A 23,906-nucleotide genomic window follows, 5' to 3' on the forward strand; every position below is an offset into this window, starting at 1 on the left:
TATATCTTGCCCTTTCTTTTATCCTCTCATGCATTCTCATGGATTCAATCTAGGGTTACAATAATAAAACCATAGCTCTGATACCACTTGTAAGGAAACTTGGCAATAAAGAATATAACCATTTCTACATAACCCATAATAGATCTAAAATAAACATGGAATTAAAATCCACATGCAAGAGAATAGACAACATACCCACAAAATGTGACACAAGATATACCCTGGGAGACCCTCATTGAGGGAAAAACCCAGCCTCCAAAAGCATCCATCACCATGTATTATTCAGCAAAAAAATACCATTGCCATACAACCATGGAAGTCTTCATGGTCATAGCCACAACCGAGCAAACTATGTGAACAAGCATGAATCCACACATCCCATGCCATGCTTTCAACCTTCACAAATGCTCCCTTGGCTAATCTGTCAAGCCTTGTCCTGCTCGACTCTTGCCTTTTTTCTTCTCCTTGTCACTCTTTTACTCTCTCCAACAACTACCCTTGTGGCTGCTTATATAGTAGCAAGTCCCACAAAACCACTAAGTGGTATTACATAAACCATGTGCTAAAACCATGTGCTACCTAACCCACTGACCCCACATTTAATATTAGGCATTTAATTCTTTTCCCCAATATTAAATAGTTACATGAAATATTTTCACAATGGTACAATACAACTCATCAAGAATATTCTATGAGAATCTTTACATGTTGCACGTCCATCTAGGCACAACATTACATAATAAAATAACAATATTATGCAATGTGTGCAACACCCATTATCTCAACAGAATGTATTTGTTTTAGTAGGACCACAAAAATATGTGTGAACAATCTCCAAATTCTTTGAAGTAATTTTTTTTTCTCTCTAAAATGTTCTCATTTTTTGTTTTGTCATCACATACTCCATACACATCATGTTAAAAGATTTTAGAATTTGAGGTGGATCTGTGGCTACATTGGAATTACTTACCTTCACTGTAATATCAAAGTTTATATGAGAAAAATGCATATGCCATAACCAATTGTCATCAACTTTTGTAACAAAGAAAATTATATTAGTGGGGTTCAATTGAAATAAATTACTTCTCATCCTTGTACCTATGGAAATCTCATCTCCATGCTTATCTTTAAGTTAATGTTTCTTATCAATGAATTGAAAATGATAACCCTTTCCAACAAGTTGTCCAACACTTAATAGGTTGTGTTTCATCCATGAATAAATAATGCATCATCATGTTAGTCTTACCATTTACTATTATAGAACCTTTTCCTTTTATAAAGAAACATGAAATGTTACCAACTCTAGCAACGCCTCTATCATAGCTCTTTAGTTCAAAAAAAATTTAATTTTTCATCTATCCTATGATGTGAACAACCACTATCTATAATCCAACTTGATCTTTCTTTCTCAAAATGTCAAACAAGTTTTTTCTATTGAATGGGCTTTCTTATTTAATAACAAAAAATATATCTCATCTTTATCATCAGTTGTTGAAAGGATTTAATGGGAAACAAGATACAAGGAGTGGGGGGAGGGGGGTGAATTAGGATCTTAAAATTTTACTTGTTAAAACAACTTAGTGATATCACACCTAATTCATCTAATATCTTACATTTGGCATTAAAGTTGTAATTAAAACATCCATGAAAAGTTTCAACATATAACACAAATTATTTGGTTACCTAGAAACACTTCAAAATGAAGGTAAAACTAGGGTGGGGATGAAACACACAAATCTTCCCTATTGGAACAATATAGTTAACTTATTAGGCTTACAATGTTGATCATGATAGATGATCTACCCTATGAATGGTCTACCCTATTAAAAGATTCAAGCCAATTAGGTCTTACCCTATTAAAGGATTTTACACAATACAATCAAGTAAGGACTCCATTAAGAGATTCAAAATAGATTTGTTAGGATCATTCTATTAAGAGATTTTCCCTAACTCAATCCATTAAAACTAATTTAGTACCTAATCATCTATTTTCTCTTAAAGTTTATTTTGGATCTACTCTATTCGATGTCTCAATCTAATATCATTGTTCTATCCTTCACTAGTTGGAATTCTCTAACTGGTCTCCTTTCAAACTTAGTTATTTTTTCTCTCTTATGTCCTTGTTTGCTCCTTCACTTGTGCATTCACCCATTCATCATTGATATTTCCTTTCTCACACTTATGATCCTAGGGTTATAGCCCTCATTAAATAGATAGTCTTTGAAAATTTTAGATCATAATAAATGGTTCCAAATTCATCCATTTTATTGTTTCCCTTCTAATTTTCTAATTGGTTGATTTTCTTTCCTCGGGATCATTACCTTGTATAAAGATGCATAAACTTCATGTTAACTATATCAACAATCATTAAATGTTGTATAGAAGTCAACCAAAATTATTTACATAGGTTCTATGTTATTACAAAATCTTATGACAAAACTAATTTTCTTAGCATATGAATGTTCTGACACTCAGTCATAAGTAACATTCATGCTAGCATCTACTTCTACACTCTTGATCTATTCTATTCACTTGACAAAAACTTTCTTAAAATTTACTCAATCTCAACTATGTAAACTTAGCTTATATATGCACTCGGTATCAACTGAGGTGCTCAAAAATCTCTGATTTGCTCGACAAAAAATACAAGTCCTTATGTACTCAGCCTTTACTAGATGACTTGGTCATATGATGATCATCCAACCTTTCCTAGTAAATGACTAAGTTTTTGGACACTAATATAAAACTTAGGCATAGAGATCAATAGTCCCCCCCTTTGTCATTAGTGGAAAAATAACTTTGTCATGACCTATCATTCCATACAATAATACTCCCCCTTAGACTATAATTTGGATCTATAGTATGGATTTGTTGATGTTGTTCCATCTCTTTAGTATATTTCCCCCTTGTTATCTATACTTGTTTCCCTCCTTGTTTTTGTCACTTATGGATTGGGATTTGTTGGGGATATCTTATACTTATCAAAAAAACTTCTCATCACTTGCCAAAAAAAAATTGTAGTCTATAGTCCATTACTCTTTTGATTTCTCCAAAACTTGAATTTGATTTTTTAGCTCGATGGCTAGATCAATTGGGCTTAAAAAATTTGAGAAATGTGTGTCTTTCTTCAAGATATTTTGTGCTATAGACACTTACTTCTAACTGATCTCCAAATATGGTAGCAACATGAATTGAATAAATATTAGTTTGTTACTTATGTCACTATCTCATGCTATGAGCATGGTTATCCTCTCCTAACCAAATGTTAACTTATTATCTGAGGGTGAGCTTGAACTTGCATTCTTGTCCAATAAAATCATACAAGTAGTACGTATTAAATCAATGAATCATTGATTCTCCAATGTGAAGAACTCAACATCACAAAGCTTCATATATAAAGAATGAATAGCTTTCAAAATTGCTTCTAACTATGTGACTAAATTAGAAAGCTTTTTTAGTATATGTAAACATTCTCTAGAGAATTACTCCAAAACCTTTTGCTCAAATTTTCTATCAAACCATTTCATCAATTTGACATTGGTCTCAATATCATCTGATTGAACCTTATCAATTATAAACACTAACTAATCCAAAATTTGATATTGATTATTCAAGTTAGTGATTCCAAATGCATCAACAAAAATGTCTTTAATAGTATGTAATACCTTTTTCTTTTTGTTCTCTCTCCTTAGTTGTTCTTATTTTTCCTTATGACTCAGCATGGTTTGCAATTCCTTCATTTTTTTCCACTGTCAAGTTTTTAAAATCATACATGGGTAAAGCTATCACCTCATCTAGACTAACTAAATCATCTGTCATCTCTTTTGATTGAGTCATAATCTAAGATCATAGGCTTGTATTACTAAGTAGTGATAGTTACAATTGTTTACCCTTCTTAGATGATCTAGATATCTATTATTTCTCATGTTGAGTAGGTGTCACCTATTGTTTAGGTGTTCCAGTTAATAGTTTTGAAGGTTGTGCACTCAGAACTATATAAGAACTTTGGTAGCCTCTTGTTCATTAAGTTTCTCTCCTTCATTTTCCTTTCCTCATTCTTTCTTTTCTTTGACCTTTTTTATTGATTGGCCCATTTGGTTATAGGTAAATTATGGAAACACAATTATAGCCTTGTCTTGTTTCTCAACACTTGTATCATTAGTAACTTATGTAACCTAAAAATTATCAATCTTTGCACTATTAATCCTTGGATAGTCTATGATTTGTAACAAAACTAGATTGGTGTTAGGTACAGATGTATCAAATTCAACAATTATTAGGTCTTCCTTAGTTAGCACATTTTGATCATGCAATGATGAAACAAAAATATCCTCAATGGTGACAACATCTTGTTGTTCACATCCTTCTACTAGTTGCCTAATTTCCTTAGCAATTTTTGTGACTTTTGTTGCATCATTCTCTTCTTCTTTGGCTTCTCCATCTCTTTTCTCTACCTCCTCATCTCCTTTAATATTCAATAGATTGATAAAATCAAATGGTTCTATCTATATATTGATGCTCAACTTCATGAGCTTTATCCATCAAAATTGCATATGCCCTTTCTTTTTGCATGAATTTCTTCAAAAAATCTTTTAGTGCAATAGACATATGTGCCTTCCCTAAATCTGGCATTGTTTGTGCTAAAGTGGTCTTCTCGATCTCTCTCTCAGTAGATAGTGCCAACTTCCACTTAGCATCAACCTTATTTTAAAGATTTCTTGGAATTCCTTTCTTTGACTCTATAGGTGTAGTTTTAAATTGTAACATCATTTAAATTAGATAATTTTCATATTTTTCCTAATCTTCTTTATTTAAGGAATCAAAATTGATGTCTTTGAAAACTTGTCAAGCTTTCTATAATTTCTTGACATACCTCATCAAAAACTATAGGAGGTTCTCTTTCCACAATTTGAAATTTTCTCAAATCATAAAACTTGGTCTCTTCATCATCTTCTTCCACCTCTTCTACAAATAATTTTCTCTTTGTCCTCTTAGGAAAGTTCTATTTAGGTGATCTGGCATATTTCATCTTTTCTTGACTTAGTTTAGTTTTGGTGTCTAGTCATTGGGTTTTCTTTGATCTCATTATAATTTTTCTTTTAGACTTCTAATGTGTAGTGACCTTCTACACACCTTTCCTAAGATCAACTTTAACTTTGGGATCAATAACTATTGCTTTATTTTTCTTGGTTTCCTTAGGCTTGTCAATCATTGGCTCTTTATCGTTTCCTTCCTTGGCTTCAGCCATATCTTCAAATTCTTATTCTTCATCATCTTCCTTGTCCTCAACACTTTTCTTCTTCCTTTTCTTTTCTATCTTGGGATCACTTGACTCTACATTCATTTTATCCTTTATTGTGTCATATGTGTCAAATGGATCAACATTTGCATCAACAACTTCTGATAAAAGTGCAGTCATTATGTTAGCATGAATGTTGATGATACTACTTTGGGGAAGTATCCTAAGCATTGGAGAATATTGACATATTGCATTCATGACTATGTTTTTCATTGATGTCAATATAGTGTGGTTTCTATAAACATTAGATGAGTAGTAGACATAGATCTTAATGGTATGGACAATGGTTTTATTGTCTAGTGATGTGTAGTTATGGAAATGTTTTGCATAGTGTCTTGATGATGTGGTTGAGTGTGTAGAGTCTAAGTCAAATATGTACTAAAGCTATACATGATTTATAGAGATAATTTTAGAGATAGAGTATTAGAAAAGTAGTGTCTGATATTTGTTCACTATATTACATCTAAGATGAAATAAGAAGATGCATAGTTAGGAAATGACAAAGGACAATCTATTGATGACATCAATGAGTACGCAAGTCCTAGTATCATACATGTAAAGTTTCATATAGATTGTGAGCCAAAAGTGTAATTGTAGTTATAGTTAATTAATTATCTTATTATAATTAATTGGGAAAGCCTCAATATTGAGTTAAGGAATTATTATGAAGATATGGTATAAAGGAAAGATGTTTTCCTTGTTTGTAGAGTGAGTAGAAGTGTTGTGATTGTTGTATGAGGTGTGAAGTGCAAAAAGGAGCAAAGTTCTTGCTAAATGTGAGTAAGTAATCCAAGGGATTAGATGTGAGTGTTTTGATCTAGTTACAAGATCAAAAGGAGTAGAGGTCAGGTTGACTAGACAAAAGAAGAGGAAGTACATTTTATTTCTATTATTTTGCAAGGAATAATATAAAGATCATTTGGACAGTGGGTTCATTGGTCTTGCCCTTGAAGCTATTTGGGAAGTGGATCTAACAGTCTTCCACAACTCCTAACAAGGTTAACACAACTCCTAATAGGGTTGGAATCCCCTAATAGGGATTCAAAGTTACCTAACAGGGACTCATATGTACTAAATGTATTCATAGATTCCTAACAATGAATATTTATATTAGAACATCTTGTGGGTACCATCCCCACTAGAGTTTTCCCTCTAATCAAGGGTTTCCCTAGTTAACATATCTCGTGTTATTGTGTATGAGTATCTTTTTATGGTTTTAGTTTATATTTCTCATATGGTTAAGCTAGTTTAAGGTTGATAATAGTTATATAAATTATTCACCCCCTCTTCACCCTCTTAGTTATATCAATGGACTATATATTTTAATAATTGGTATTAGAGAATCATGTCCTTGAAGGATAAGTTTAATAGCTTTGGGAGATCGATGGGAATCTTTTTAGAAAGAATGGTCCTAGATATGATAGGGCCAACTATGATAGTTGGAAGGAGAAAATGAAGACTTGGATCTTGACAAAGAGTAAGAAGAAAATAGTTGAAGAAGAAAAGCTTGAAGGATAAAGTTTATAAGAGAGATTTATTCACATGTAACATGAGAGCCAAAGAATCTTTTCTATCAAATCTTTCATAGAATGAATATAGTCAAGTAAAGTCACTTGAAACATCTTATGGAACTTGGAAAGCATTAGAATCTAGTTTTTATCAAGGTGATGCACATGCAAAGAGAATGGTATTATAGAATTGGATATGCGAATTTCAAGATGTTAAGATGATGGAAGATGAATCTGTAATAAGTTATATTTGTAGAATATCAGAACTTGTTGCAAGAATTTAGTCTCATGGTGGAACCAAGGAAGAAGATGAATTAATATGGAAGATCTTGAAAGGTTTGACATCATCATTCAAGCAAGTAGCTTAGATGATTCAGCTAGTAATACCCTGCACTAAAGATTTCACAAAGGAAATGTTGCTTGCAAGATTAGAATCTGGAGAAGTAGATCTGAGACAATATGGTGATATAGTTAGAGTTTAAACAACTTTAGTTCCCTAAACACAATAAGTGCAAGTACACATAGATATTTCTCTAGTAGTAGTAGATCTAATGAAGACAAGAAGATTGAGGAAGGAATGTCGCTTCTTATGAGAAGAGAAAAATATAGTAATAAAATATTTAAATGTTGGACTTGTGATGAATTTGGTCATTATGTATCTAAATGTACTAAAAGAGAGAAAACGTATAAGGGAAAGTTTAAGCCAAGAGGAGATAGAGATAGAAATTGTTTGTATGCAAATGAAGATGAAGAATCTAATGAGAAAGGTCAAAGTGAAAGCGATGATGAATTGGGATGTGTGGCTATCAAGGAAGATGATCTTGATAGATAAATTAGAGAAGAAAGAGCTCTAATTTCCCAAATGGAAAATAAATCTGATTGGATAATTGATAGTGGTTGTTTGCATCATGTGATTGGTGATATGAATATGTTTGTTAATTTGAAGAATCGTGATGGATATATTGTTAGAGTTGGTAACAATGTAGCCTATCATTTAATAGGAATTGGATCCATTAATACTCTTGATGGTAAAAATAACACTGATGATGTTTATTTTGTTGATGATTTGAAGCATAACTTGTTGAGTGTTGAATAGTTGGTGGACAAGGGTTATCAATTGCAATTCACTAAGAAGACCTGCATTATCAAAGATAGATATGGTAAGCTGATTGGAATAGGCACAAGATCCAAAGGTAATGTATTTTACTTGAATCCTACTGAAATGACATGTTTGGTAGCTAAAATGGACAATAGTTGGTTGTGGTATAGAATATTCTATCACATAAACTTTCATAATATTGTGAAAGTTAGTACCACATATGCAGTCAAAGACTTGCCTAAGATTACAAAGCCTACTAATATTGTATATAAAGAATATATTTTGGCTAAATGGAAGAAAGTATCATTTCCCAGCAAGAAGTTAACTAGCATAGAGAAGCTAGAGATTGTTCATATAGATCTGAGTGGTCCTTCTAGAAAAAGATGATTCAATGGTGAAAGAAATTTATGAGTTTTGTTGATGATTTCACTAGAATGACGTGAGTAGCAATTCTTAAAGAGAAATGTAAAGCTTTTGAGAAGTTTATGATATTTAAGAATAGAGTTGAGAATGAAAATAGTGTTAAGATAAAATGTTTAAGATCAGATAGAGGAGGAGAATTTATCTCTAGAGAATTTAACATATTTTGTGAAGAGAATGGAATTAAAAGATAGTTATCTTCACTTAGAAGACCTGAGCAGAATGGGATTGCTAAAAGAAGGAATAAGTTACTAGTAGAAGTAGCAAGAGTGATGTTGCTTGAGAATAATGTTCCTAAAACATTTTGGAGAGGAGTAGTAAATACAATAGTATACACTCTGAACAAAGTACATATTAGAAAAGGTATTAATGAGACACCTTATGAACTATGGTTTGGTCATTCACCATTAGTTAAGTATTTCAAAATATTTGGGAGAAAATATTATATTAAGAGAGATGATAGCATTGGTAATTTTGATCCAAGAAGTGACAAAGGTATGTTTCTTGGTTATTTATTGTAAAGTAAGGCATATAGATGTTTTAACTATAGAACTAAGACAATAGTTGAATGTGCAAATGTAAGGATTAATGAAAAGTTTGGAACTAAGGAAAAGATGATAGATTATAATTTAGATGAAGAAGAAGATAATTTTGAAATTGTTAGATAGAATGCTGAAGTTTTCTTTTAGACTAAAAATGATGTGCTAACTATTGAGGAAAGAGGAGAAAAAAGACTTGAACCTAGAGAAGTGTAAGAGTTGAGATGTCAACTCCTACCTCTAATAGGAATCTTAAAAAGAATCATCCTTTTGAGAAGATAATTGGAAGCAAAGATAAAGGTGTAATGACATGAAATAGAGTGAATGAGGAGATATGTTTGATATTTCAAGTTGAAACTAAGAGTACATATGAGGGATGTAAAGATAATCATTAGATTCAAGCAATAAAGGAAGAATTAGATCGTATTGTGAAGAATGATACATGGGAGTTAGTTCATAGACATAAAGACAAGAATCTGATAGGAACCAAATGGGTATTTAGAAATAATATGAATGAGAAAGGTAAAGTTGTGAGGAATAAGACTAGACTTGTATGAAAGGGGTATTCACATCAAGAAGGCATAGACTATGAGGAGATATATGCACTTATAGCGAGAATGGAAGTAGTAAGGATGTTTTTGGCTTATGCAGAAAATAAGAAGTTCAAAGTTTATCAGACAGATGTTAAATCAACCTTCCCAAATGGAGAACTTGGAGAAAACATATGTATTGAAAAGCCTAAAGGTTTTCCTTTATCACAAAACAAATACATGGCATGCAAACTAGTGAAATATCTATATGGTTTGAAGCAAGAGCTTAGAATCCTATATATAAGGTTGGATAGTTATTTGGCAAAGCTTGGATTTTCTAAAGGTACGACATATAGTAACTTGTATTTGAAAGAAGTGTAGAATGGTTTGCTAATAATAGTAATATTTTTTAAGGACATCATATTTGGAAGTAATGATGAAGCAAGGGATAAATTCTTTGAAGAGATGAAAAATGAGTTTGAAATGAGCATGATAGGAGAAGTGAATCTTTTTCTAGGATTGCAAATTACACAAAATAGTAATGGTATTTTTATTTCACAAGCTAAATACTTGAATGACTTGTTGAAAAGGTTTAGTTTACAAAGTTGTAAACCTATTGTTACACCTATGATAATTGGTCTAAAGTTATCCAGCAAAGAAGAGACACCTATAGTAAAGAAGAAGTGCATATCCATGTTGGAGGTTTGTAGTACCTGGGTCACACCAAACTAGATATAGCAAATGTAGCTAGGATTATAGCTAGATTTCAAGCTACTCCTAAGGAGTATCATTTTGCAACAATAAAGAGAAGTTTTAGATATTTGAAAGGAACATCTAACCATGGAATTTGGTATGATAGATCAAGTGATTTCACTCTATGTGCATATACTAATGCAAATTGGGTAGGCATTATGGATGATAGAAAGAGCACCAATGGTGGAGCATTCTTTATTGGAGAAAGATTGGCTTCTTGGCTAAGAAAGAAGTAAGATTGCATTTCTTAAAGTATAGCTAAGGCAAATTATGTTGTAGTAGTAAATAACTATAATCAAGTTATGAGGATGAAAAAATTTTTGAGGGATATCATAATTGAGTTTGAAGAACATGTTATCATTTATTGTGATAACACAAATATAGTGAGTATGTATAATAACCTTATATCACATTCTAAGACTAAGCATATATCTATTAAGTATCATGTTCTAAGAGAGGAAGCAATAGAACAGGAGATCAAATTAGACTATGTGAGTACTAAAGGTCAAATTGTGGATATCTTTAGGAAGCCTTTGCCTAAAGATAAATTTGAGTACTTGAGAAGTATGCTTGTAGTTTTTCCCCTACCCACTTTTGAGTAGATGATGGAGAGAGTGCATTAGTCTAGTGGTATAGAGAACTATTGTTAGCATGGATTAAATTTTGATACATCCTATATGGAAGAGTTTTTGTGATGAGTACATTTATTGAGGACTCTTGGTATTTGGTTTTGGATAGTGTCTTTGGACACTCAAGGGGGGTTGAAGACCTGGAGCAACATCTTATCAATTGATATGTTATAACACTGATATTGAGGCCTTTGACATTGATGTCAATGGGGGAGAAAGTATGCATAAAAAAAAAATCCTAAGTATGGGGGAGTGAATATGCATGAAGGAGAGATATATGTTTAGATAGATTTAGAAAGATTCATGAAAGGAAGTTGGAATATGCACCTAGTGTATTGTGAATTTTTTAGTGTATCTTCAACAATTGATGTCTAAGAAGTAGGAATATGAACCTATTGTATTGAGATATTTTTGTGTGTAGACAACTAATGCTAGTCAATAATAGCAACATAACACTATTTGGTATTCTTGAAACTTAGATGGCTTTTCATATATATTGCCATCAATGCCAAAGGGGGAGATTGTTAGCATGAATGTTGATGATAATACTTTGGTGGAGTATCCTAAGCATTGGAGAGCATTGACATGTTGTATTCATGACTATTTTTGTCATTGATGTCAACATAGCATGGTTTCTATAAAGACTAGTTGAGCGGTAGACATAGATCTTAATGGTATAGGTGTTGACATATCAGTTAAGTTTTTTATTAGTAGCATACACTTATTTAGATTGTAAGTATCTACTAAGCTTACTATATAGTTAATAGTGCTAGCCAAGCATTTTCGTTGTTACCAAGTTCTAAAATTGCTACCAAGTCCTTTGGACAAATTGTGTGTACCAAGAAGTTATAGTTATTGTGAAGATCAGAAGTGTAAACTGAGCATCTTAGTGTATGACAAGTTTACTAGTATAAATAAAATTGTGTAGTGCTTACTGAGTTTGTAGTTGATGTGATGTGAGTCCAATGTTAACTGAGCTACTCAAAGTTAACCAAGTGACTCAGTTTATACCAAGCTCATAGTGGAAGCTTTGACTAAGTTAAAAAGTGTGAATCAAGTGATTAAGTTTATAAGTCAAGTTTTCACAATAGTCACCAAGTCACCAGTGTAGACTAAGTTTAAGACTACTTGGAAGTGATTAGTATGGATTGAACTTCTACATCTACTAAGTGCATGATGATGTCAAGCATTAATAGTGGATGCCAAGTATCAGAACCTCACTGATTCAGTCTTTAGAACCTGAGTGTCTACATTTGAGCCAACTTTGTAATATTTGTGTAAACTTGTATTGTGGCTGACTTTGCAATTTTATAATTGGATTGATATATATGTAATGTATTGTATCATATCTAAAATATATATGAGGAATACAATGTAATCAAATCTAATTAGAGAAGAGCAAAAAGAGTGAATTACAAAGGCTATAGTAGTATAAGGAGTAGTAAAGATTCATCTATCATTGCAAGGTGATTTGTAAACTCAAAAGAATCTCATTTAACAAACCAAGTTGCAGATCCAAGATTAGTTACTGCTTCATCCTAATAGGTGGATCAATAAAATCCTTTAACAAGGTAGACCTAATAGTCTTATGCAAATATCTTTACCAATTGTATACTTCATTATAAGTTTGTAAATCCTTTGACAAGGTGGATGTAGTAGTCCTTATTGCTCCTAATAGGGTAGATCATCAAAAGTGATCAATGTAAGCCTTGACAGGCCAACTTTATACTAAACTACTAAAGCTTGTGGGTATCATCCCCACCTAGTTTTACTTTCTATTTGGAAGGTTTTTGGGACACCAAATCTTTGTGTCAAAGTGTTATGTATTCTTTCATGCTTTCTAAGTTTCTGATGCATGAAGTTAGATCAAAACTCATATAAAGGATTAATTGTTAATATGATTAATAGTTTTAGAAGTTATTGATTCACCCCTCCCCTCTCAATAACTTAGCTTGTTATAATATTTCCAACAATTGTTATCAGAGCTTTGTGGTTCTCAGAGAAAAATTTGATAGCTTGAGAAAAGATCAAAGGCCATGGAGATATTTAGACTTGACAAGGCTATTAACAATGAGAAGCTAGACTTGGAAATGGCTATTTCCCAACTCAAGAAAGCAAAGGAGAAACTCTCTCAATCCATAAAAAAAAGAAAAGATCTTGCAATTCAAATGAAGGATCATCTTTACATTGAAGAAATAATTGAATACCTTCATTCAACAAGAAACTCAAATGAAGCGAATAAAGCAATCAAAGAACTTCTAGAAAAGAATGGTTCTCTACAAGAAGAAGTAAGAAAACTAAGAAGAGAATAAGAAATTCACTCAGCAAGGCTATGTGAAGTCATGGAAGATTAAAAAATATGAGAGAAGAGATAGAAGAAAAGAACAATGAAATCTAATACATATCCATTCAAAAAGCATACTTCATTGATTAGCTCACCAATGCAAACGAAGAAATCATGAACCTAAGATCAAAGAATGAAAGATTGTGGAATGATCTAAACTTTGAAAGGAAAACCAATGAAAGAAGGTTGAAATCCCAAGTATACATTAATTAATTGAATGATAAAAATTTATATAGACAAAAAATAAAAGCAAGAATTGGATATACCAAAATAGGAGAATCATCCTAGTAAGGAGATTAAAAGAATCAAAGATCTACTTGCAATCACTGTGGTAAGATAGGTCATACTTCAAAGAAATGTTGGAGTGATGGAAAGGGAAAATTCAATGGAAAATGTTACAATTATAATCAACATGGTCATAGAGAAAATGAATGCAAAGAGAAACCAAGATTTGAAGGTAAATGTCACAAATGTAAGAAGCATGGGAACAATTCATCAGAATGCAAAACCAAGATATTAAATCTGGTAGAACAAATTGTGAAAGCTATATTTGGTTGGGACTATAACATCTAGTGTAGATGTCATTACTATGGAGGATTTGGACACAATGCAATGAATTGTGTAAAGCATCATTTGAGGAAAAGAGATACTACTAAAAGATGTTTCATTTGTACTGAACTTGGTCATCTTGCCAAGAACTACATGAATACTAGAAGGATTGAAGATGAAAAAATACAAAGGCTAATAACATCAAAAAATAGATGAGAAAACAATGGGTTCCAAGGTCTACTAAGAATGTAAGTCCAAAAAATGATGAACAAGTCACTCAAGAATTGGGTGGCTCTACAATTTCTACTTGATTTCTCAAAGGAGAACTAGAACTAGGCTACCATAGAAGACATTCAAATAAGTTCCAGTTGAAAGGAAAAAATATCCATATCTATATTCAAGATACAAAGGGATCATCGATTAAAAGGGTACTAGTTACTACCGAGTTACTTTCCTTACTGAGTGAGGTCAAGAGTAACTAAATTTCATATGGTTACTAAATGATGGAAGACTCTACTGAGTAATCAATAAAAGGAAGTGGAGGACATTCTATCAATATTATCTACACTCATGCTAGGCATTTATGGAAAAATTTGATAAAAGGAATGAAATTGAAGTTATTTTCACCATGAATTTTTGAGAGCAAATTGTGTAGAGAAATCTTCAAAAGAATCCAAGTGATTTAAGCATATTGTTACCAAAAGATTTCAAATTCTGTCAAACCCTAACAAGTGAAAATGGCATCTTGTAGTAGGAAGGCAAAATGAGGATTAGACATGTTGGTTCATGGTGTAGAATAGAAAGCTCTAGACTTCAAGCTCACTCCTACAATCACTAAAACCCTAGATTTGAGTAGAGTGCAATTGTAAATCCCTCCAAAGGTATTATTGATTAATGAGATTTGTTCTCATTTTAAATGCACAATTCAAGATATTGGTACTTTGGAAATGGATGAAGCCTTATAAAAGTTGTGTGTAAATGGCATCTTGAAACCTAATTATCAACATGTCGAGACAAAAGGATTAACCCATATTCCTCACATGCCCCATGAATTCCAAGTGAAATGGATTAGTTTTATTCTCACTTAGGTGCACAATGGATACCTATGGTTGGAACAACCAATTTTAATCATGAAAAAGATGATTCATAGAATCACTAGTCTCCCAATGTTGGCTAAAGCTAACATGACCAAAACCCTAGGTCGGGTTGAACTAGAAAAGGAAACCCTAGTAGAATGGGATGGTAGAGGCATGAAGATAAGAAGTCTCACTAACATGGAATTAAAGTTTGGTATTCATATCATTGCACACAAGATCTATAGTTCAAGTAGGTTGACTAGTATGTCGTGCAAAGTAGTTGACCTAGCATACAAGGTAGTCAAGAATAATCTTTCTCCTAACCTTGCCAAGCTAATGTTGATTCAATTCAACAAGAACATGGAGAGCATTAGAACATAAAAGAATAGCCCATGTATGTTTGGCTCTCTTTTGACATGTTTATTCTTTTATCTTCAAAAAATTTTCCCTTCAAAAGGTTCAATTGTATGGAGAAAAGATGTGCCAATACTCTACTAGATTAATAAGTACATTGCTAAGATGGGAGAGAATTATAATTGTATCATGGATAACTATTTTGATGCATTTAAAGAGAAATTTAACAATATATTTAGGATTCCAAGGAAATTAGTTGAATATTACAAGGATGATGTGTATTTCATGCTAGATAGTGACAAGGTATACATTCAGGCAGTCAGGCCTAGAATTGCATGGGTGAAACCTCTTGGATATGAGGTTAATATAGATGAAACTAAGGATATAATTGAGTCATTTGTAAATGAACTAGTTGATCTCAAGGTTTTATATCTTGGTACATATGATGAAGCCAAAGCCAAGATAGAACTGGAGATCAAGCTCCCTCAGGTGGTAAATAAAGGCAAGAAAAGAATTGCCAAGTTGAAAACTAGTTCTACTCTTTTTTTGACTGAGGGAAAAGGTGACGATGAAGAAGTAGAGGATGAGTAAGAATCAGAGGAAGAGGAACCACTAAAGAAGAAGGGAAAGTTAATCATTACCAAGCCTACCAAGACATCCACTACTATGTTCACCAAGAGATCCTCAAAGAAGAAAGTTGATAAGGAAGGAGGAGATATAATATTTAGAAAAACTACACCCACCTTCCAAGATAGACTAAAAGAAATGCAAGAAGGTTTTGGTATAATAAATTTTAAAGTATTAAAGTATGAAATTAGGACTAATGAAGAACAAAGTCAAATTGAAGATCTAGTGATGGACAAAATGGGTAAGTGGAAAAACTCACCTAACCAACTTACTTCTCAAATTCCTAATGTTTTGATGAATAAAATTGAGCTAAGATGGGAATTTTATGTGCAAACTATAAAAGACATCTATGGGAAACCCCTAAGGAAACTTATTTTTAGCTTAATAGATAAGGAGGTTAAGGAATCTCTATAGAAAAATGAGGAGAAATGAACTCAAAAATTCAACACTTTTCTAGTTTTGATGAAAGATATTGAGCATGTTGTAAGGAATGAAAAAAATACATTGAAGAATGTATATCATCTTCATAAATTGAGTGAATTTTCTATTGATGATGATGATGATGATAAAGAAGAGAAAGATGAAGAACAAAATGATGAAGAAGCAATACATTTTGATCACATTGATTATGAAGAGGAATAAGAGCAAGATACTACCAAGGAAGGAATGTAGGATGATGAGGAAAGTGACCCATTTAAGATTGTTGCAGTAGTTATTTCCTCACTCCCTCACTCTCCAAGAAAAATAGTGACAACATCAAGTATGTAGATAGCCTTAGCAAGATTAATTGTGACTACCAATGACAACACTAACATACAATCAATATTTGCACCAGTTTAGGTTAGCACATCATTGACTGAACTGACCTCCACTTCATCTACCAAGCTCCAGACTCTTCCCTCTTCTACCATGTTGGATACAACAATTTTGGACACATCAATTTTGGATACATCAATATTGGCTACTACAAGTATTTATACAATAAGTGTAGTATCAATTTTTGCAGCTAGTCCTATTATGTCTACTATTATTTCCATTCCTAGTAAGTAAGAAATAAGTGTAAGGATAGTTGAGACCAAGCCTCAATCGAGCACAAAATTTTTGGGTGAAGGAAAAGAAGTGAAAGAGGACATAGACCTTGATGAGGACATAGTGATCCCAAATTGGGACATATCCAAACTCAATCTAGACCAAATATAGACATTTGGTGAATTTCTCCAAAATAAAGCTAAGTAGCAAAGGCTAAGAGAAGAAAGAGACAAAGAATTTAAAATTATTGAGGATGCCAAGAATATTTTGGTAGAGGCTATAGGTATAGAGATTGATTCCTCTCAACCAATTTTATATCAACTAGTAGAGGTAGTCTAGAAGTTCAATGAAGATTTGGATGGACAAGATAAATTATTACAAAAGGCAAACAAAATTTTTGAAAATAAGGTGGTAGAGCACATTTCTCAATAGATTTCCATCTACCAAGTAGAACTCTCTACCATTTTGGGCTCCCTGAAAACCTCCTGTACTAATGTATCATCACTTTTTGGTAAGTTATGTGATGTTTCAAATTTCACTAAGTAAAGGAAAAATTTTCCAAGATTGATGAAGATCTCAAGGTGAGTGCTTAGCAATTGTAGCTTGACCCAAGTTCAAGTTTTGCACATTTCAATAAGATTAGACTTTTGATAGATATATAGGAAGAATTACTAAAAAAAGAGGCCAGAATCAGATCTACATTGTTAGATATTCAGAATATGATTCTCCCTAACATGGATGCATCACAAAAGCATATTGCACATGCAAAAACCCTCATCCATGAAAATAATTTTTCCATAGTAGGCCACATGATTGAGTTGTCAGCAGAAGTGTAGATTGCACTACACATATGTAAGATATTGCAGGACAATTAGGACAAAACTTTGGTTATCATACTCAAGGTACATTCAGATTTTTTGTCTCATTTTGGCATTAATATGTAAATATATAGAATAAATCTTTGGCATTATTTTCAAAAAGGAGGAGAAGATATGAGAATGATGAGTTGTGGGGGAGAAAGATGTAAGAACTGATACATAAGTTGAAAAGGAAATGGGGGAGGTAGATGTGAGATAAATGTAAATAATGATTCAAAGAAGAATGTATAGAAAGAAGATGTATAGTATACTATATAGGAGCCTTGCTATGTATAGAAAAATATCTTACAAAACCAAATTTGAAAAATCTCAAAAACAATATACTCTATAAAGCTAGAATCACAAGGTGATGGATAAAGATATTCAAGAACTTTTTGAATTCAGTTTTGGCTAATAAGTGTTTTTGTCACTAATGCCAAAGGGGGAGATTGTTGACATATCAGTCCAATTTTTTATTAGTGACATACACTTATTCAAATTATAAGTATCTACTAAGCTTATTGTACAATTAATAGTGTTAACCAAACATTTTAGTTGTTACTTGGTTCTATAGTTACTACTGAGTCCTTTGGAAAAAATTTAGTGTATATTGAGCAATTATAGTTATTGTGCAGATCAACAATGTAAACTAAGCATTTCAACATATGTTGAGTTTACCATTGTAAATTGAGCCATATAGTGCTTACTAAGTTTGTAGTTGATGTGATGTGAGTCTAGTATTGATCAAGCTACACAGTGTTAACCAAGTGACTTAGTTTATACTAAGCTCATAATGGAAGCATTGATCGAGTTACATAGTGTGAATCAAGTGATTCAGTTTATATGTTGAGTTTTCATAGTATTCATCAAGTCATTAGTGTAGATCGAGTTCAAGACTACTTGGAAGTGATTAGTATGGACTGAGCTTCTACATCTACTAAGTGCATGATGACGTTGAGCATTGATAATGGATGCCAAGTAATAGAACCTCATTGAGTTAGTCTTTAAAACCCAGGTGTCTACATTTGAGTTGACTTTGTAATATTTGTGTAAACTTGTATTGAGGCCAACTTTGTAATTGTATAATTGGATTAATATATATATGTAATGTATTATATCATGTCCAAAATATATATGAGGAATACAATGTAATCGAATCTAATCAGAGAAGAGTAGAAAGAGTGATTTACAAAGGCTACAGTAGTATAAGAAGCAACAAAGATTCATCTATCATAGCTAGTTGATTTATACAATCAAAGGAATCTCATTTAGCAAACCAAGTTGCAGATCAAAGATCATCTATTGCTTCATCCTAATAGGTGGATCAACCAAATCTTTTAACAAGGTAGTGTTAGGAATAAGGTGTCTCAACCTTGTATAATTCCTATTCTGAAGGGGTGGGGTTGTTTTACCGAAAGGTTTTTCCCCACCGGAAAATCCTTGTCTTTGCATCATACTTTCCTTATGAGATTAGTGTAGGAAGTTGTTTCCACACCTGAGTTTCCTTATAGGTAGACCTAATAGTTTTATGCAAATTTATTTACCAAGTGCATACTTCATTGTATGTTTGTAAATCCTTTGACAAGGTTGAACTAGCAGTCCTTATTGTTCCTAATAGGATAGATCATCAAAAGTGATCAATGTAAGGCTTAATAGGCCAAATTTATACTAAAGTACTAAAGCTTGTGGGTATCATCCCCACCCCAGTTTTACTTGCTATTTGGAAGGTTTTTGGGTCACCAAATATTTGTGTCAAAGTGTTATGTATGCTTTCATGTTTTCTAAGTTTCTCATGCATGAAGTTAGATCAAAATTCATATAAAGGATTAATTTCTAATATGATTAAATTTTTTAGAAGTTAATGATTCACCCCTCCCTTCTCAATAACTTATCTTGTTATAATACTTCCAATAATAGGAAATGGTTTGGTTGTCTAGTGATACACAATTATGGACATGTTTGGCATAGTATCCTAATGACATGGTTAAGTGCACAAAGTCTAAGTCAAATATGTATAGAAGTTATACCTAATTTATTGAGAGCATTTCAGAGATAGAGTATTGGGAAATCAATTCTTGATGTTTGTTCACTATCTTACATCTGAGATGCAGTAAAAAGATGTGCAAATAGGTAGTGATAAAGGATAGTCTATTGATGATGTTAGTGTAGACGCTTAAAATCATCCCTAAACACTACATTAATTAATTTTAATATTTTCCATTATATTGTAATTAATTAATTATATTTCTCACATTCGTCTACTTATTTAATTAAATTATTTTAATTAAATGAGTTCATTCTCCTAAGTATTTAAATATAATTTAAATACTTCTAGCCTTAATGTGTTAAATTAATTTAACACATGATCCTTCATGTTTCTAATTTTTTTTAAAATAAATTTTATTTATTTAAATTCTCACACCCCATTAATTCCTCTAAACCCATGATTAAATTAAATCATATTTAATTTAATCTTAAGCCTAGCCTAAAACCTAGCCTATAACCATCATTTTCATCCTCTTAAACCTACTTCTTCTCTAATCTCACTTAATTATTTCTAATCATCTTCCTAATCCCCCTCATTAGCCTAAGAGTGTGCTCACACATGTGTGAGATGGCATGCCTACACACTCTTGTCTCCCACTCTTCTTCTCAAGTTTGCTCACACATGTGTGAGCAAACTTTGAATTTTTGACTACTTGCATGGCTTGCATGTCACTTTATGTGGCACCTACATGGATGCCACCTCACCAAGCCTTCTCTTGAGCCTATAAATAGAGGCCTTGTCTCAAGCATTTTCATCTCCCATTATTGCATTGTTACCATGTCATTTTGAGTTTTGAGTTCTCATGTTAAGAGTTTGCATTGTAGTTTGATTTTCATAGAGATTTCTAGGAATCATACTAACCATTTGGTAGCTAATTTAGTTTGCCTCATGCATTGTTAGTCTATTTTCTTCATGTATTAGCATCTCCATTTTATCTACATCTTAGTTTATCTTGCACATCTCATTAGTTTCTTAGTTGTATTCCATAGTTTTATCCTTGAATACCTTCAAGTATGGCTTTCTCCATAGTCATTTCTTGAGGTGTTCTTCATTTCATCTAGCCTAGGTTCATATTTCATTTTCATTCACACTTGCACATCCACTCAAGAGATTCACTCCATTGTTGTGTTTGGGTGATCTCACAATAATGGGTTCCACTTTTTGACCAATTTTGACACTAAAATCAATATTTTTGCAACAACTGTCACGTTTCAGTGACAATATCTCCAAAACTATAAATAATTTCAAGATGACATAAACTAGTGACTTTGAATACTTTGTTCCTACTTTGTAACCATATTTTTTAATCTAAAATATATTTATTTATTTATGTCAATTTTTTTATCTCCTCTGAAAAGTGGTACATAATAAAATTCAATATTTTTAAAGAGTGATAGTCTATTTGACACAACTTTTTTTCTAGAAATGATAATGAAGTAATTCTTTCGACATTAGATTTGTAACATCAATATCCAAAGGATGCATTTAGTTTGATTTATTTTGGTTGAATATTATATAGTTTATGAAGTTTTCAATTGACACGAATTGTAATTCAGACATACGTTTTGTTTGACACAGATAATTTGAAGTCAATTTATCATAAACCTTAAAAAAAAAAATTGAATAGAAAGGTATCTCAATAAGCTAGTTCCTACATATTTTTAAAAAAAAAATTGACCTAATTTACTAATTTTTTTGAGGTGTCAAAGTCAGTTGATGTTCAATCGATAATGAACCTATAATGAGTTAAACTCATAGTTGAAAGTCTTAATGACTAAAATATGTATTAAAATTATAGTTTTTGGAAAGCTTGCTTTGAGCAGCACATTTTGACATTTTTTATTTTATATTAGGAGATCATTCAATCTCAATTTTGGAGGTCAAAAGAGCCCAAAAATTTTAAATGACATGTTCACATGAACATTATGTTCATGTGAACATGTGTTCATGCAAACGTACGTGAAAATAATTTGACGGCCAAAAATATAAGTTAACGTGTTCGTGCAAACATGAAAAATAATTTATGTTCGCGCGGACATAAAAAAAGCCAAATTTACCATGGTCTCAAATGGAAAAATAGAATTTTATTTAGAAAATCGTTGTTTGAATATGTTTGTGCGAACATATTAATAAGGTGTGTTCACACGAACATACCTTATTTAAACTCAATATGTTTGTGCGAACAAGTAATTGTTTTATGTTCATGTGAACATAGTTAGAACATTTGCACGAACATATGTAAAATTCAATATTGGAATTTTTCATCATTTCACAATTTCCTTCATCCCCCAAAAGTGGTACCCAGTATTGTGGGTTCACTCATTTGGGAGAGCACACCAAACATACCCCCCCATCTTAACACACCAACAAGGCTTCTTATGGGTTCCCTTGTTGAGTTGTAGAGGTGGCTAGAAGATTGGGTTTGTTAGCTGCTTAGGGTTGCAAAACCCAAGCAAGCATTAGTTAGTGTTTTTTCTTTTCATTTTGATGAATCTTTGATACACTTTCAAGGTTTTTAACTAATGTTTATTTGTTAACTAATGCTCCTAACAGGTCACATTTTCTAGCATACAGTTAGTGAGATCATAAACCCTATTATTGTATGTGTAAAGTTTTGTATAGATTGTGAGCTGACAGTGCTATTTTAATTGTAATTAATTAATTATCTTATTATAATTAATTACGAAGCCTCAATATCGACTCAAAGAATTAGTATGAAGATATGGTATAAAGGAAAGATGTCTTTCTTGTTTGTAAAGCGGGTAGAAGTGTTGTTATTATTGTATGAAGTGTGAAGTTTGAAAAGGAGAAGAGTTCTTACTAAATATAAGTAAGTGATCCAAGGGATTATTGAATGTAAGAATTGTGATATAGTTACAATACCAAAGGGAAAAGAGGTATGGTTGATAGGATAGAAGAAGTGGAAGGAAGTACATTTCTTTTATATTATTCTACATGGAATAATACATAGCTTATTTGGATAGTGGGTTCATTGGTCTTTCCCTTGAAGTTGTTCGAGTAGTGGGTCTAGCTATCTTCCACAACTCCTAACAGTGTTGGAATCTCTTAACAGGGACTCAAAGTCTCCTAATAGTGAATCATATGTACCAAATGTATTCATAGACTCCTAATAGGTTAATCCTCTAACAAGGAATATTTATATTAGTACATCATCTTGTGGGTACCATCTCCAGCAGGGTTTTCCCTCTGATCATGGATTTCTCTAGTTAGCATATATGGTGTTATTGTGTATGAATATCTTGTTGTGGTTTCAATTTGTATTGCTCATATGGTTAAGTTTGTTTAAGGTTGATATTTGTGATAATAGTTGTATAATTGATTCAACCTCCACCCCCATTCTTAGTTATATTAGTGGATTATATATTCTAACACACTTTTTTTATAGCTTCATCAACATTAGCCTCATCAGGCATTATCCTTAACCATGTAATTCTAGGTATTACTACTTATTCATAAACAAAATTGATGTCTATCATGAAACATATCTCATCAAGATATTTATCTACAACTAATTTAGGAATCCTCATTCTATTTCTTATTTTATTTTTGAATTCCTCAAAGTAGTTCTCCACAATTTCTTCAAAATTCTCTCCCAATTGACTTATCAAGTAATTTATCTATTTTGTAGCTGGGTTGTTCCTCTTTGATACTATTGTGCCAATTATAGGAAAAAAATTTGTACATAGAAAAATATATAGATTAAGAAAGATTGAAACTTACATGATTTGTTCTTTCCTTTCCTTATTGGCCCTAGATTCTCTATTAATTGTTATAGTTACAACATGTCAAGATCATAATTATGATCCTTTTTTACAATTTTCTAGCCTAGGCCTACTGCAATACATGGCACACTGTTCAATCTTCTAGACTTGAAGAATTTGTGTGCTATTACTCATACTAAAAATTCAATCATAGAATCATCAATTCCATCAAATGACATCCCTTGACCATTCCATTTTTCTTTGGTTGATTTCTCAATCTCATTTCATGATGCACTCCTTTTTCTCTTTGGTCTATCCAAGGTAGGATATCTAGTAACTTGGTGTTTTATGGCCTTTATAATTTTGATGGGTCCTCCTTCTAACCATACTTTCATATCATGAGCATGTTTTAGGAAAATATTTATTCATTCAACTTTGAAAAGTTTTGGAAAACCTAGGCCTTGGGTAAGCCCTTTCTCAAAAATAATTGTGTATTCATCCCTTAGTACTATATTGCTACAGAG

The sequence above is a fragment of the Cupressus sempervirens genome, chromosome 7, assembly GCF_028749045.1.
Source record: "Cupressus sempervirens isolate cs-2001-9-10 chromosome 7, ASM2874904v1, whole genome shotgun sequence".
Classification (NCBI taxonomy): Eukaryota; Viridiplantae; Streptophyta; class Pinopsida; order Cupressales; family Cupressaceae; genus Cupressus; species Cupressus sempervirens.